This window comes from Heteronotia binoei, chromosome 8 (assembly GCF_032191835.1).
Source record: "Heteronotia binoei isolate CCM8104 ecotype False Entrance Well chromosome 8, APGP_CSIRO_Hbin_v1, whole genome shotgun sequence".
Lineage (NCBI taxonomy): Eukaryota > Metazoa > Chordata > Lepidosauria > Squamata > Gekkonidae > Heteronotia > Heteronotia binoei.
In genome coordinates this window covers 17968691-17979967 of record NC_083230.1, presented here as the reverse complement: position 1 = coordinate 17979967, position 11277 = coordinate 17968691, and the positions used below count along the sequence as shown (strand labels likewise).

Sequence of the window (11277 nt, the reverse complement as noted above, 5' to 3'; positions counted from 1 at the left end):
TATTCAGCAGTGGCAAAGTCAACAGGCAAACAGAATAACATATACCTCACAAGTATATATCTCCCCTTCAGCTGCTGGGAGCCCCGGTAGAGCAGCGAGAGAGACCCCCCTTGGCCAAGTCAGTCACACAGCATCCGGCAGCCTGATCTGTGTTGAAGCTCCAAATTCTGGGCTTCAGCCTCTGGCTTTTAAGTTAAACATTTCGTTCTCATCACCTGGCCCCTGAGCCAACGCCTGCCGTACTCAGCCGTTACAAGGAGAACAGAAAAAAAAATGTTTTACAGATAACACATTCCTGTTGTATAAGCAAAATACCACCATAAATCAGCATACTTTCCAGAAAGCATGTGAGAGAAATGAGACACATCAACGAACTCCTCGTGATTACAATTCTCTTCCACATGTTTCCAATACATTCCACCCCTTGATATGTCACATTTCTTCTTCACATCCTGATAATATGAGTGGTACTTTCCCAGATACCTTGCACTTTTACATACAATTGTCTAACTTTGATATACAGAATACATGTCAAAATTAATGCGATAACAATAATAATCAAAAGGATAATAACTGGATGCCAAGCCAAATTTAATATATTGGGCATAGTGGGGCTCCAACCGGAAAAAAATATCCCACCAATGATGGGTGGTTAAATCTTCCCTGTCACTGGTTACTCTAACCAATTCAGCATATTCATATTTAATTTTTAATATCATGCCTTTGTCTTGTTTAGACGAGGCTTGCAATTTAGCTCTAACTTGATCATTTTCCCACAGCAATTGGGCTATGGAGCTAACATTAAATCCCACAGGGAGGGTAAAATTCCATTCTTTGGCCTCCCAACCTAAAGTTTTCTCTTCATACTTGATAGACATATAATATCCTGTAGTGGTGTGAATGCGAGATACATTATCTCTACATTCCCTGACTGGAGGGGCAGTTAATCTCTTATCTTCCCAATAAACTGGATCCATAGACGTCACACATACACATCCTCTGCCATTATCAATTATTCTAGGGGCATCATCATTTAAAAGAACCCAAACACAAGTAGCACTACTAAAATTATATGCGCATGGTTCAAAAGGGGTAGTATGAACTGGACATAGCCATTTTTGAAAGTTCCACTGCTCACAATGAGTAGTCATAAAATATTGGTCAGTAGCCAACCGGGAATTAAAATGTGGTATCCAAAGATGATTATTTATGATATCAGGAAGTGGGAGATATGGATATGCAGTGACAGCTATTCCTTTTCCTATAGCTGTTACAGCAAAATTAAGTAAAGGATAATGTTTGTTCAAATCTGGTTACTTTAATCCATTCCCAATCTATATCAGCATCCTTGATTATCTCCTTCCACTTACAGACTTCCCCATTTGACCAATCTTGAGTATCATGTTCTAATTTCATTAGATTTCCCATTTGCATTAAAGCACACTGTGTCATTAAGGACAGTGTGCGTTGCCCTTGTCGGGTTATATTAATCATATAGGAGGTTAGGTTAAAGTAATCCATCGTTACTTCTATATTTTGATGGAGCACACTGGCTTCTTGTAAAATTTGCTGTTCTGCAGTATAACTCATTACCTTTATGTGGTGTCCTAATGAAGCCAATTTGTTCTCTAGTGCTTCTATGTCCATGGATTTAATAACTCCGGTTCCAGTACCTATTCCACCTAGTATAGTTTCAGTAAGAGATCTTTTATGTCTTGTCTGCATCCAAGTATGGGTACTGCCCATACACCGCATTGTGGTTCAAATACAGAAATATTATAAGCAGTTGTATTGATGCTTACACGATAAATGCGCCTCTGTGAGGCTTCCATTACAAAATATGGCTAATCTCGTAACAAAATAATAGTAGAAGGATACATTTCCTGCATACCATGAGCTCTTATCAAATTAATACAGAAGAAACTATAACTATAACCCTGTATGTAGTCCCCACGTAATCTACCTCCTTTGGGGCATTCCCATCTAACAATATTTTGCCAATTCTCTTGTGTTACCCATTTTTGCATCCTAAACTGTTGAAAAGTAATATTCCATTTAACAGACCATGACAATGTAAAATTGCTATGATCCCAAGAAATGGAAAAATATAGCCGTTTGCCAAACATCATCCAGGTTCTTGTTCCAGTTATGTTCATACACTTGCCCTGGGTGCCTGGGAGCCATTGCTTCTGTGAGAGGATCGATTGTTCACACAAGGATAGAGTGGTCGTATTTACATCATCTGGAATTAGCTGGCAATATGCTGTTGAAGAGAGCCAAAAGGCTATCCACCACCAATGCATGTTGTCTACATTAAACAGGTACATAAAGAAGAGAATAATTATAACATTGATTGCAGCAAATGAGTGGGGAAATTAAAGATATAATAAATCATTTATCTGATTTCTGACTCTAGGAATAAACTATTATTCTAGAAGCTTTAACTTATCAACATCCGGACAGATGGGAGATGTAGCATTTGCTAACAGTACCCAGTAGGTGGCCCCAGGCCCTTTACTAATAATTTCGCCTGTCTGGTTGGGTTGATTGGGATATATAACCCATACATAAGAACATAAGAGAAGCCATGTTGGATCAGGCCAATGGCCCATCCAGTCCAACACTCTGTGTCACACAGTGGCCAAAAAAAAAGGAGGTTCACAAGTGCGGCTAGAAGCCTTTCCACTTTGCCTGCCCCCCGCCCCAAGCACCAAGAATACAGAGCATCACTGCCCCAGACAGTTCCAATAATATGCTGTGGCTAATAGCCACTGATGGACCTCTGCTACATATTTTTATCCAAATCCCTCTTGAAGTTGGCTATGCTTGTAGCTGCCACCACACCCTGTGGCAGTAAATTCCACATGTTAATCACCCTTTAGGTGAAGAAGTACTTCCTTTTATCTGTTCTAACCCGACTGCTCAGCAATTTCATTGAATGCCCACAAGTTCTTGTATTGTGAGAAAGGGAGAAAAGTACTTCTTTCTCTATTCCATGCATAATCTTGTAAACCTCTATCATGTCACCCCGCAGTCAACGTTTCTCCAAGCTAAAGAGCCCCAAGCGTTTCAACCTTTCTTCATAGGGAAAGTGTTCCAAACCTTTATTCATTCTAGTTGCCCTTTTCTGGACTTTTTCCAATGCTATAATACCCTTTTTGAGGTGCGGTGACTAGAATTGTACACAATATTCCAAATGAGATTGCACCATCGATTTATACTGGGGCATTATGATACTGGCTGATTTGTTTTCAGTTCCCTTCCTAATAATTTCCAGCACGGTGTTGGCCTTTTTTTATTGTAATCGCACACTGTCTTAACATTTTCAGTGAGTTATCTACCATGACCCCAAGATCTCTCTCTTGGTCAGTCTCTGCCAGTTCACAACCCATCACCTTATATTTGTAGCTGGGATTTTTGGCCCCAATGTGCATTATGTTGCACTTGGCCACATTGAACCTCATCTGCCATGTTGACGCCCACTCACCCAGCCTCAACAGATCCCTTTGGAGTGCCTCACAATCCTCTCAGGTTCTTAGCACCCTGAACAATTTAGTGTCATCTGCAAACTTAGCCACCTCACTGCTTACTCTCAACTCCAAATCGTTTATGAACAAGTTAAAGAGCATGGGACCCAGTACTGAGCCCTGCGGCACCTTACTGCTTACCGTCTTCCACTGCGAAGATTGCCCATTTATACTCACTCTGTGTTTCCTTCTGTCCAGCTATGAAGGTAGTGTCTGTGGACCCAAATCCTTTCCCCCCTCTAATTGTGGGTTGAAATGGACATCCTGTTTCCTGAATGCTTGGCAAACTTATTTTCTCACAAATAAGTTGTGCTATTCGTTGTCTTGCCAGGAGGGCTACCTCTTTAACACCAGTATTATGGAGAAGCACCTTTACCTCTCTTTGGAAATCAGCATCCACCACCCCTCCTAATATTTGCATGCTTTTTAGGGCTAAGCCCGATCGCGGGGCAATTCACCCATAGATGCCATGGGGGACTGTGATCCCAATACTTAAGGGTATGATTACCTGCTCTTCAGCTGGTATCATCACATCCTCAGGGGTTGAGATCTGCCCCTGCACTATCCAGCATTGCCTGGAGAGACAGCTTACCATATGGCTGAATTTTCCACACCTTCAGGTGTTCTACTGGTGTTGGAGTTGGCAGGCTGATCATTCGCTGTAAAGAAGTTTGACCAGCACACACAGGATGGTTATTTAATTCATTCTGCTTGCTCTAATACACTTCCCCATCCTTTCAAGGTATGACTGAGGGTCAGTTGCTTGAGCTTTTGTTTTAACAACCCATTTAAATGTTCTACTAGACCAGATGCTTGGGGATGATGTGGAATATGATAAACCCATTGGATATTCCATTCATTCGCCCAATCCTTCACCTCTCCTCCTAGGAAATGGCCACCCTTGTCACTTTGGATTTGAATAAGGGCACCGTACCTTCTGCTTAATAGCTCTAACCACCTTAATAGTGCTTTGCTGTGTTGCTCGAGCACACGGGTAGGTTAAAAGGTAACCAGAGTATGTGTCCACCATTGTTAGTACGTACTGCTACCTTCCACTTTTAGGTAGAGGCCCAATGTAATCTACCTGTCAGATCTGCCCAGGGCTGCTTCCTCGATGTAACTTTCCCATGGATGTTTTGGATAAAGGCATTTGCTTTATCTGTGCACATAACTGGCAGTTGGCAACTGCTGTAGCAGCTGCACTCACCGAACATGGGATATCCCGTCTCATTGCCCATTCCCTTGTGGCTTTGGTACCCAAATGTCCAGCTTTCTCATGAGCCTCCTAGCAGCTCTTCCTCCTCTGGGTCTTGATCTGGTACAGCTGCCCGCACCTTAGCTAGCTGATCTGCAGCTTGATTATACAAGGCTTCAGGTGTTCCTGAGACATGCCCAGCATACACATTGAGCTTCTGGAGCATTCGATCTAATTGCATCCAGAGCTCCTGTCCCCATAATGGCCGATTATGGATACAAAATTTATCCTTTTTCCATTTAGGGAACCACACTGTTAACCCTTTACATACAGCCCACGAGTCAGTATAAATGTACACTGCATCTGCTTTTTGATCCACAGCATGCTCAATAACTGTTGTGTCCTAGGCTCAAATGGGAGAACTGTTACTTTTGGAGGGAACTGTTACTTTTGGAGGGAAGCCGAACAAGCCAGAGCTTGAACTCCACACCAGGGTTCCAGAGAAGGCCTAAGCGTGCCCAATCAGGGGAAGGATTGAAACATTAGCCAATCAACATCCAGGCTCATACTGTACCCTGATAGGCCCTTAGGGCCCTGTAAATAGCCAATCCATGTAGATAGTTAAGGACCAATCAGAAGGGGGGAAGAATTGTATAAAGGAGTGGGAAGTTTGAACAGAGCTCAGTCTGTGTGTGTGTTCCTGAAGTAAAGCTTGCTGAAATCACTCTCCGACTCTGGTCTCTTACTGCGCCGATCCCAGTACATTACAATAACCATTAATACTGCCATCAGTTCAGCATACTGATTGGATTTGCCTCTACCCCCACGGGTGAGGGTGATCTGTTTCCTAGGATGAACAGCAGCTGCACGCCACGTTCTCTCATTTCCTTGACATCGTGCAGACTCATCTGTAAACCAGACTTCCTTATGGGAGACCTGCTCATAAGGAGGGGGCTCTTGCACTGAGGACTTCTCAAGTTCAGTGATAAAACTTTCCTGTATTTCTTCTCCAGTAGGAGTCACAGCTAGAACTTGTTCCTGCAGTGCATTAACCCTTTGGGGTCCAGCTTTGGCTCGTTCTGCAATATACCACTTCCATTTGATGATAGAAGATTGCTGAGCTCTTCCCACCCTGGGGCTTGCAGATTCATCCTTTACCCACGTCATGATTGGGATGGCAGGTCTCAATACCACATGATCTTGTCCTGTCCATCTTTCTGTATCAACCAAAGCCCAATAGCAGGCTAAGAGTTGTTTTTCAAAAGGTGTATAATTAGCATTTGGTAATTTATGGGATCAGAACCCTAAAGGAACTCGTCTTCCTCTGAGTCCTTTTTGCCATAAACTCCACACAGCTGTCTCTTTATTTGTAGAGACTTGTAGCTCAAAAGATTGCCCTTTAACGTAAGGTCCTAAGGGCATAGCAGCAGCTACAGCACCTTTAGCATCAGACAATGCTTTCTCTTGTAGTTCTCCCCATTCGAACCTAGCTTTCTTGCGTGTCACATGATAAACAGGTCTAAGTATTTGAGCTAGGTGAGGTATGTGTTGCCTCCAGTATCCCATTAGTCCCACCAGATATTGAGCCTCAGTTTTTGAGGTAGGGGCTTTCAAGGTAGCAATCATAGTCAGAACCTTGTCTGGTATATGTCATACCAGTCCAGCCCAGACCACCCCTAGAAATTGCACTTGTTGGGCAGGTCCCTGAATCTTTTTTGGATTGACTTCCCACCCCCCGGGACCATGTTCAACTAACGTACTTCATCCCTGCTGTACCTCTTCCTCCTTTGGTCCTGACACCAAAATATCAGCCAACTCCCCCCTTCCTTGGGCACTTTCCAGCGCCTCCCTCAAAATAGCCTGCTGATCCTTAAAGGCAGAGATCTCCTCAGTTTGCCACCGCATCTTCCGCTGAGAAGTTTCTAATTGTTCCCACACATTTCGGAGCACTGTGAGAAGGATCCATCTAAATCCCATCATGGCTTTCTGCTCCTTTTCCTCCCCCACTTCCATTAACTGCAAACATTTCAGTACCGCAATAAGGGTGGGCCCTCCAAACTCAGCCATCTCAGATTCCCATGACACTGGAGGGGTCAACCGGTTCAAAATTTGAGCCACTGGCCCCCAAACACTTGTGCTGGGCCAACCAGGGATGTGGCTCTGGCTGTCTTCTTGCTCGGCACCCTTCCTTTCCCACCAGGGCATTGTCTCCGAATCCTGCCGACGATGCCAAAATGTTCTGCCAAAAGCAGGGGTTCTTTTTGGATTCAGAGGCAATAAGGACGCCAGCAGATAAAGAAAAAGTTATGCTTTATTCAGCAGTGGTAAAGTCAACAGGCAAACAGAATAACATATACCTCATAAGTATATATCTCCCCTTCAGCTGCTGGGAGCCCCGGTAGAGCAGCGAGAGAGACCCCCCTTGGCCAAGTCAGTCACACAGCATCCGGCAGCCTGATCTGTGTTGAAGCTCCAAATTCTAAGCTTCAACCTCTGGCTTTTATCATTAAGTTAAACATTTCATTCCTATTACCTGGCCCCTGAGCCAACACCTGCTGTAAACAGCCTAATCAATCTGGGACCCTCCCAAATGCCTACACCTGGTACTCAGCCATTACAAGGGGAACAGAAAAACAAGTTATGTTTTACAGATAACACATTCCCGTTATATAAGCAAAATACCACCATAAATCAGCATACTTTCCAGAAAGCATGTGAGAGAAATGAGACACATCAACTAACTCCTCGTGATTACAGTTCTCTTCCACATGTTTCCAATACAGCTCGATGTTGCACCATTATGACCCTGACTGCACTAATTATATGTGTAATGGAAAGTACATGCCTTATTCGTGCATTTGCCTATATATTAGGGTTTCCCAAACTCCCCCCCCCCCCCATGGCCTGGTTATTTTTACACTTCTCCTTTGTGGCCCACTAAAATTTGGGGATGGAGCCCAGAGACTTTGGGGGTGGAGCCAGGAGACAGGAAATGATGTGCAAACATACTTAAAATTCTTGCAATATTTTGTTTAGGAATGGTAGGAGAATAGTGGGATTTTGCAATGCCATTTTAAAAATAAAACATCAAGAAAAAGCACAAGGATCACAGAGCAGAAAACTAAAAATATAAAATGCTCTCAGCCTGGGAAAGCATGAAGTGGCAGCCTGGGAAAACATGAAATGGCAGGGCATTTCAAGCTTCTTTCCCCCACCCTCTGGTCTACTCAGATTAGCAATGGGAGGGAGGGAGGGAGGGAGGGAGGGAGGGAGGAAGGAAGGAAGGAAGGAAGGAAGGAAGGAAGGAAGGAAGGAAGGAAGGAAGGAAGGAAGGAAGGAAGGAAGGAAGGAGAAAAGGCTGGCTGATAGTAAGAGAAGGGGGGAAAACAAAGCAAATAAGGTTGCCTTTCAGCGCCCTTCCGGACACTAAAATTGACCTGGGGTGGGGAAGGGATGGTGGAGGAGGCGGGGGGGGGGAAACTATGTGTTTGCCTCCCCACTCCTCCGCGGTGTCATGCCTAGTTTCCCCCCACTTCTCTCCCTTCCCAATCCAGGTCAATTTCAATATCCAGAAGGGCTCCACTCTGGGCTGTGTAAAGGCGCCCCCCCCGCCGATCACCTGATTGGAGGGGAAAACGGCTCTGAGCTCAATCAGCACCCAGGCAGGCCAGCAGCAGCAGGAACCAGCCCTATCCCGAAAGGGCACCACTGATGAAGCGGGTAGAGCTGAGCCACATCGCCAGCCCCCCATACACACGATCAGAGGGACGCTGTGAGAAGGCTCAGGCCACTTCGGCAGGGCAAGTCTAATTCGAAGTTATTTGAATAGCACATTGCAGGAAATGAGGGAGGGGCAAAACTCCTCCTCCTCCAGCCTGCTCTTCAAACGACTTCAAATCAGGCTGGGCCTGTCGAAGCGGGTAGGACCTCCGAGCCTCCTCTGATCGCACAGGTAGGGGAGGGGGCCGAGCACTGTGCAGCGCTGGGGAAAGGAAGGGAGGAAATGGGCCCTGGCAGTGGCAGCGAGCCAAGCCTCGTCGTGCTGGAGGGGTGATGGAGCAGCGCATTGCGATGGTGCAAAGGGTGGGGGCGACGGAAGCGGGAGGGTCAGAGAGCAGGGAGAGGTGGCCCGGTTGCTAACAGGCCATGGACCGGTCCTGGTTCACAACCCGGGGTTGGGGAACCCCTGGCCTATATTATTAGTCCCAGTACAGCAACCAGGGCTGAAGTAACTGCAGCCAAAGTTGAATTGCCAGCTGTCCCCTGCCTGTGGTAGACACTGTCAGAGTTTATCCCAGATATAGTCCATACTGGGCCCATTCACTGTGACCACAGCTGCTGTATAATTTACTGTATTTGATGTTGTTAGCCACCCTGAGCCTGCCTCGGCGGGGACGGCGGGATATAAATAAAATGTTGATTGATTGATTAATTCTGCCTATCCCAAGCCAGCTCTGGGTCCAGTGTAGCCTACATCCTAAGATTCTCATCATATGTCAATCAAACCAGCTCCACATATTCAGCATATATCCTTGCATAATAGCTAAGTACTTAATTAATGCTAAGGCCTTTTCAAGATGAACTACCATGTAGATATTATAGCCACTCAACCAGTTGTCCCATGACCTCTCAGTCAGACACTTCTTAGTATGTTCTCTCTTCTTGACTCTATTCCTACTGACCTCTGTCACCTAAGGATCATGTAAAAGTAACAACAACATATCAATGAACTCTCCACATCATATTTAGCTTAGCGGCTGGCAAGAGGTGATCCCAAGTGACAGTGACTACTCTACATATGGGTTATGTTTGGTGCCTGCTGTTGATATAACTTGGAAAGCAGACCCATTAAAAGACCTGGCACCACTGACTGTGAAGAATTGGGCACAAGAACCTATACAATTGCATTGATCAGTTCTGAATGCCTCCCTATTCTATGGACTTAGCTTGAGGGTTATATGACTGGGGTGGGATGGGTCCTTCTGATAAGATATGGGACAACCGGCCATTAACTTGCTGTACTTCTTCCATCTCACTCTGCCCTGTGGAGGTGTCTTCCATCTCACTCTGCCCTGTGGATGTGTACATTGGGATGTTATGGCACTCACCCCAGCAGTGCTGAAATCTCGACTTGCTGGCACCCTTCAGAGGCTTGGTGTAGTAGGGCCTCTTCTTTGGATGCTGATAAAATGCTGGTTCTCTGATCTCAGCTGACTCTGGAAGATCTGACACACTAGCTTCCATGATTCCCAATGTCTTGCCTGATATGCTTGCTTCTAGTGCTGCTACTTCAGCTGCTAAAGAAATGGAAGATAGATTAGCTGCCCACTAAGGCACCTTCTTGAGGTAAAATGCCTGACCAGGCCCTCGCCCAGTTAAAACCTGGGGCTGCCAGACAGCCCATTCTAATTCCTCAGTTTTCACCAATAGCCTCATATTCCCTTCATCATCTTCATCAGAGGACAAGTGCACAGGTACTTTTTTCCCACTGGCTGCCTTTTTGCTGCACTGCGCCATTTCTGTACCATGTTCATGGAAGTCATCCTGCAAAACTATCTGAGAATATAGTTTAAAACAAAATTGCAAGTAAAAACCTCTTCGATATTGTTCAGATCACTATGAGGCACTCTAGCCACTAGCCACCACTCCCAATGGGATCAAATCAGAGACTCTAACCACCACTCCCAATGAAAGTCAGTCAGACACCATAACTAGTGCACCATGAATCCAAGAGATACCTGAACCGCTAGGCCAGTGATCAAAATCAAATACAAGAAACACCCCAATCTGGGAATCAAACAAACCCTAATCACTGGAAGTGCAAAACCTGTGCAGCAAAAAAGTGGGACTATTATTACTAATAACTGATCAAATTGGTGTTAGTTACATCAGTAACGCTGTCCAGCCATCTCATCTTTTGCCATCCCCTTCTTCTTTTGCCTTCTGTCTTTCCCAGCCTCAGGAACTTCTCCAGCGGGTGCTCCCTTCTCATTTGGTGGCCAAAGTATTTGAGCTTCAGCTTCAGCATTTGACCTTTCAGGGAACAGTCTGGGTTGATTTCCCTTAGGATTGACTGATTTGATCTTCTTGCAGTTCAAGAGACTCTCAAGATTCTTCTCTAGCACCACAGCTCGAAAGCATCTATTCTTCTGGGCACAGCCTTCCTTATAGTCCAACTCTCACAGCCATACATTACTACTGGGAATACCATAGCTTTAACTATACAGACTTTTGTTGGCAGGGTAATATCTGTACTTTTTATTATACTGTCTAGGTTTGCCTTGGCTGTCCTCCCAAGGAGCAAACGTCTTTTAATTTCATGGCTACAGTCACCATCTGCAGTGATCTTGGATCACAGAAATGTGAAGTTTGTCACTACTTCCATGTCTTCCCCTTCTATTTGCCAAGGAGTGATGGGGCTGAATCCCATGATCTTAGTTTTTTTGATGTTGAGTTTCAAGCCTACTTTTGTTCTCTCCTCTTTCACCCTCAACAAGAGGTTCCCCACTCCTCCATTTGCACCTGCTGAAATGACCTTGGGTCAATCATAGCTCT

General features: G+C 45.0%; 1 pseudogene; it reads right to left on the bottom strand.

The window, feature by feature from the left end:
* Positions 1–4801: 4801 nt before the first annotated feature.
* On the bottom strand, positions 4802–9966 carry LOC132575705 (uncharacterized; annotated as a pseudogene).
* Positions 9967–11277: the final 1311 nt, after the last annotated feature.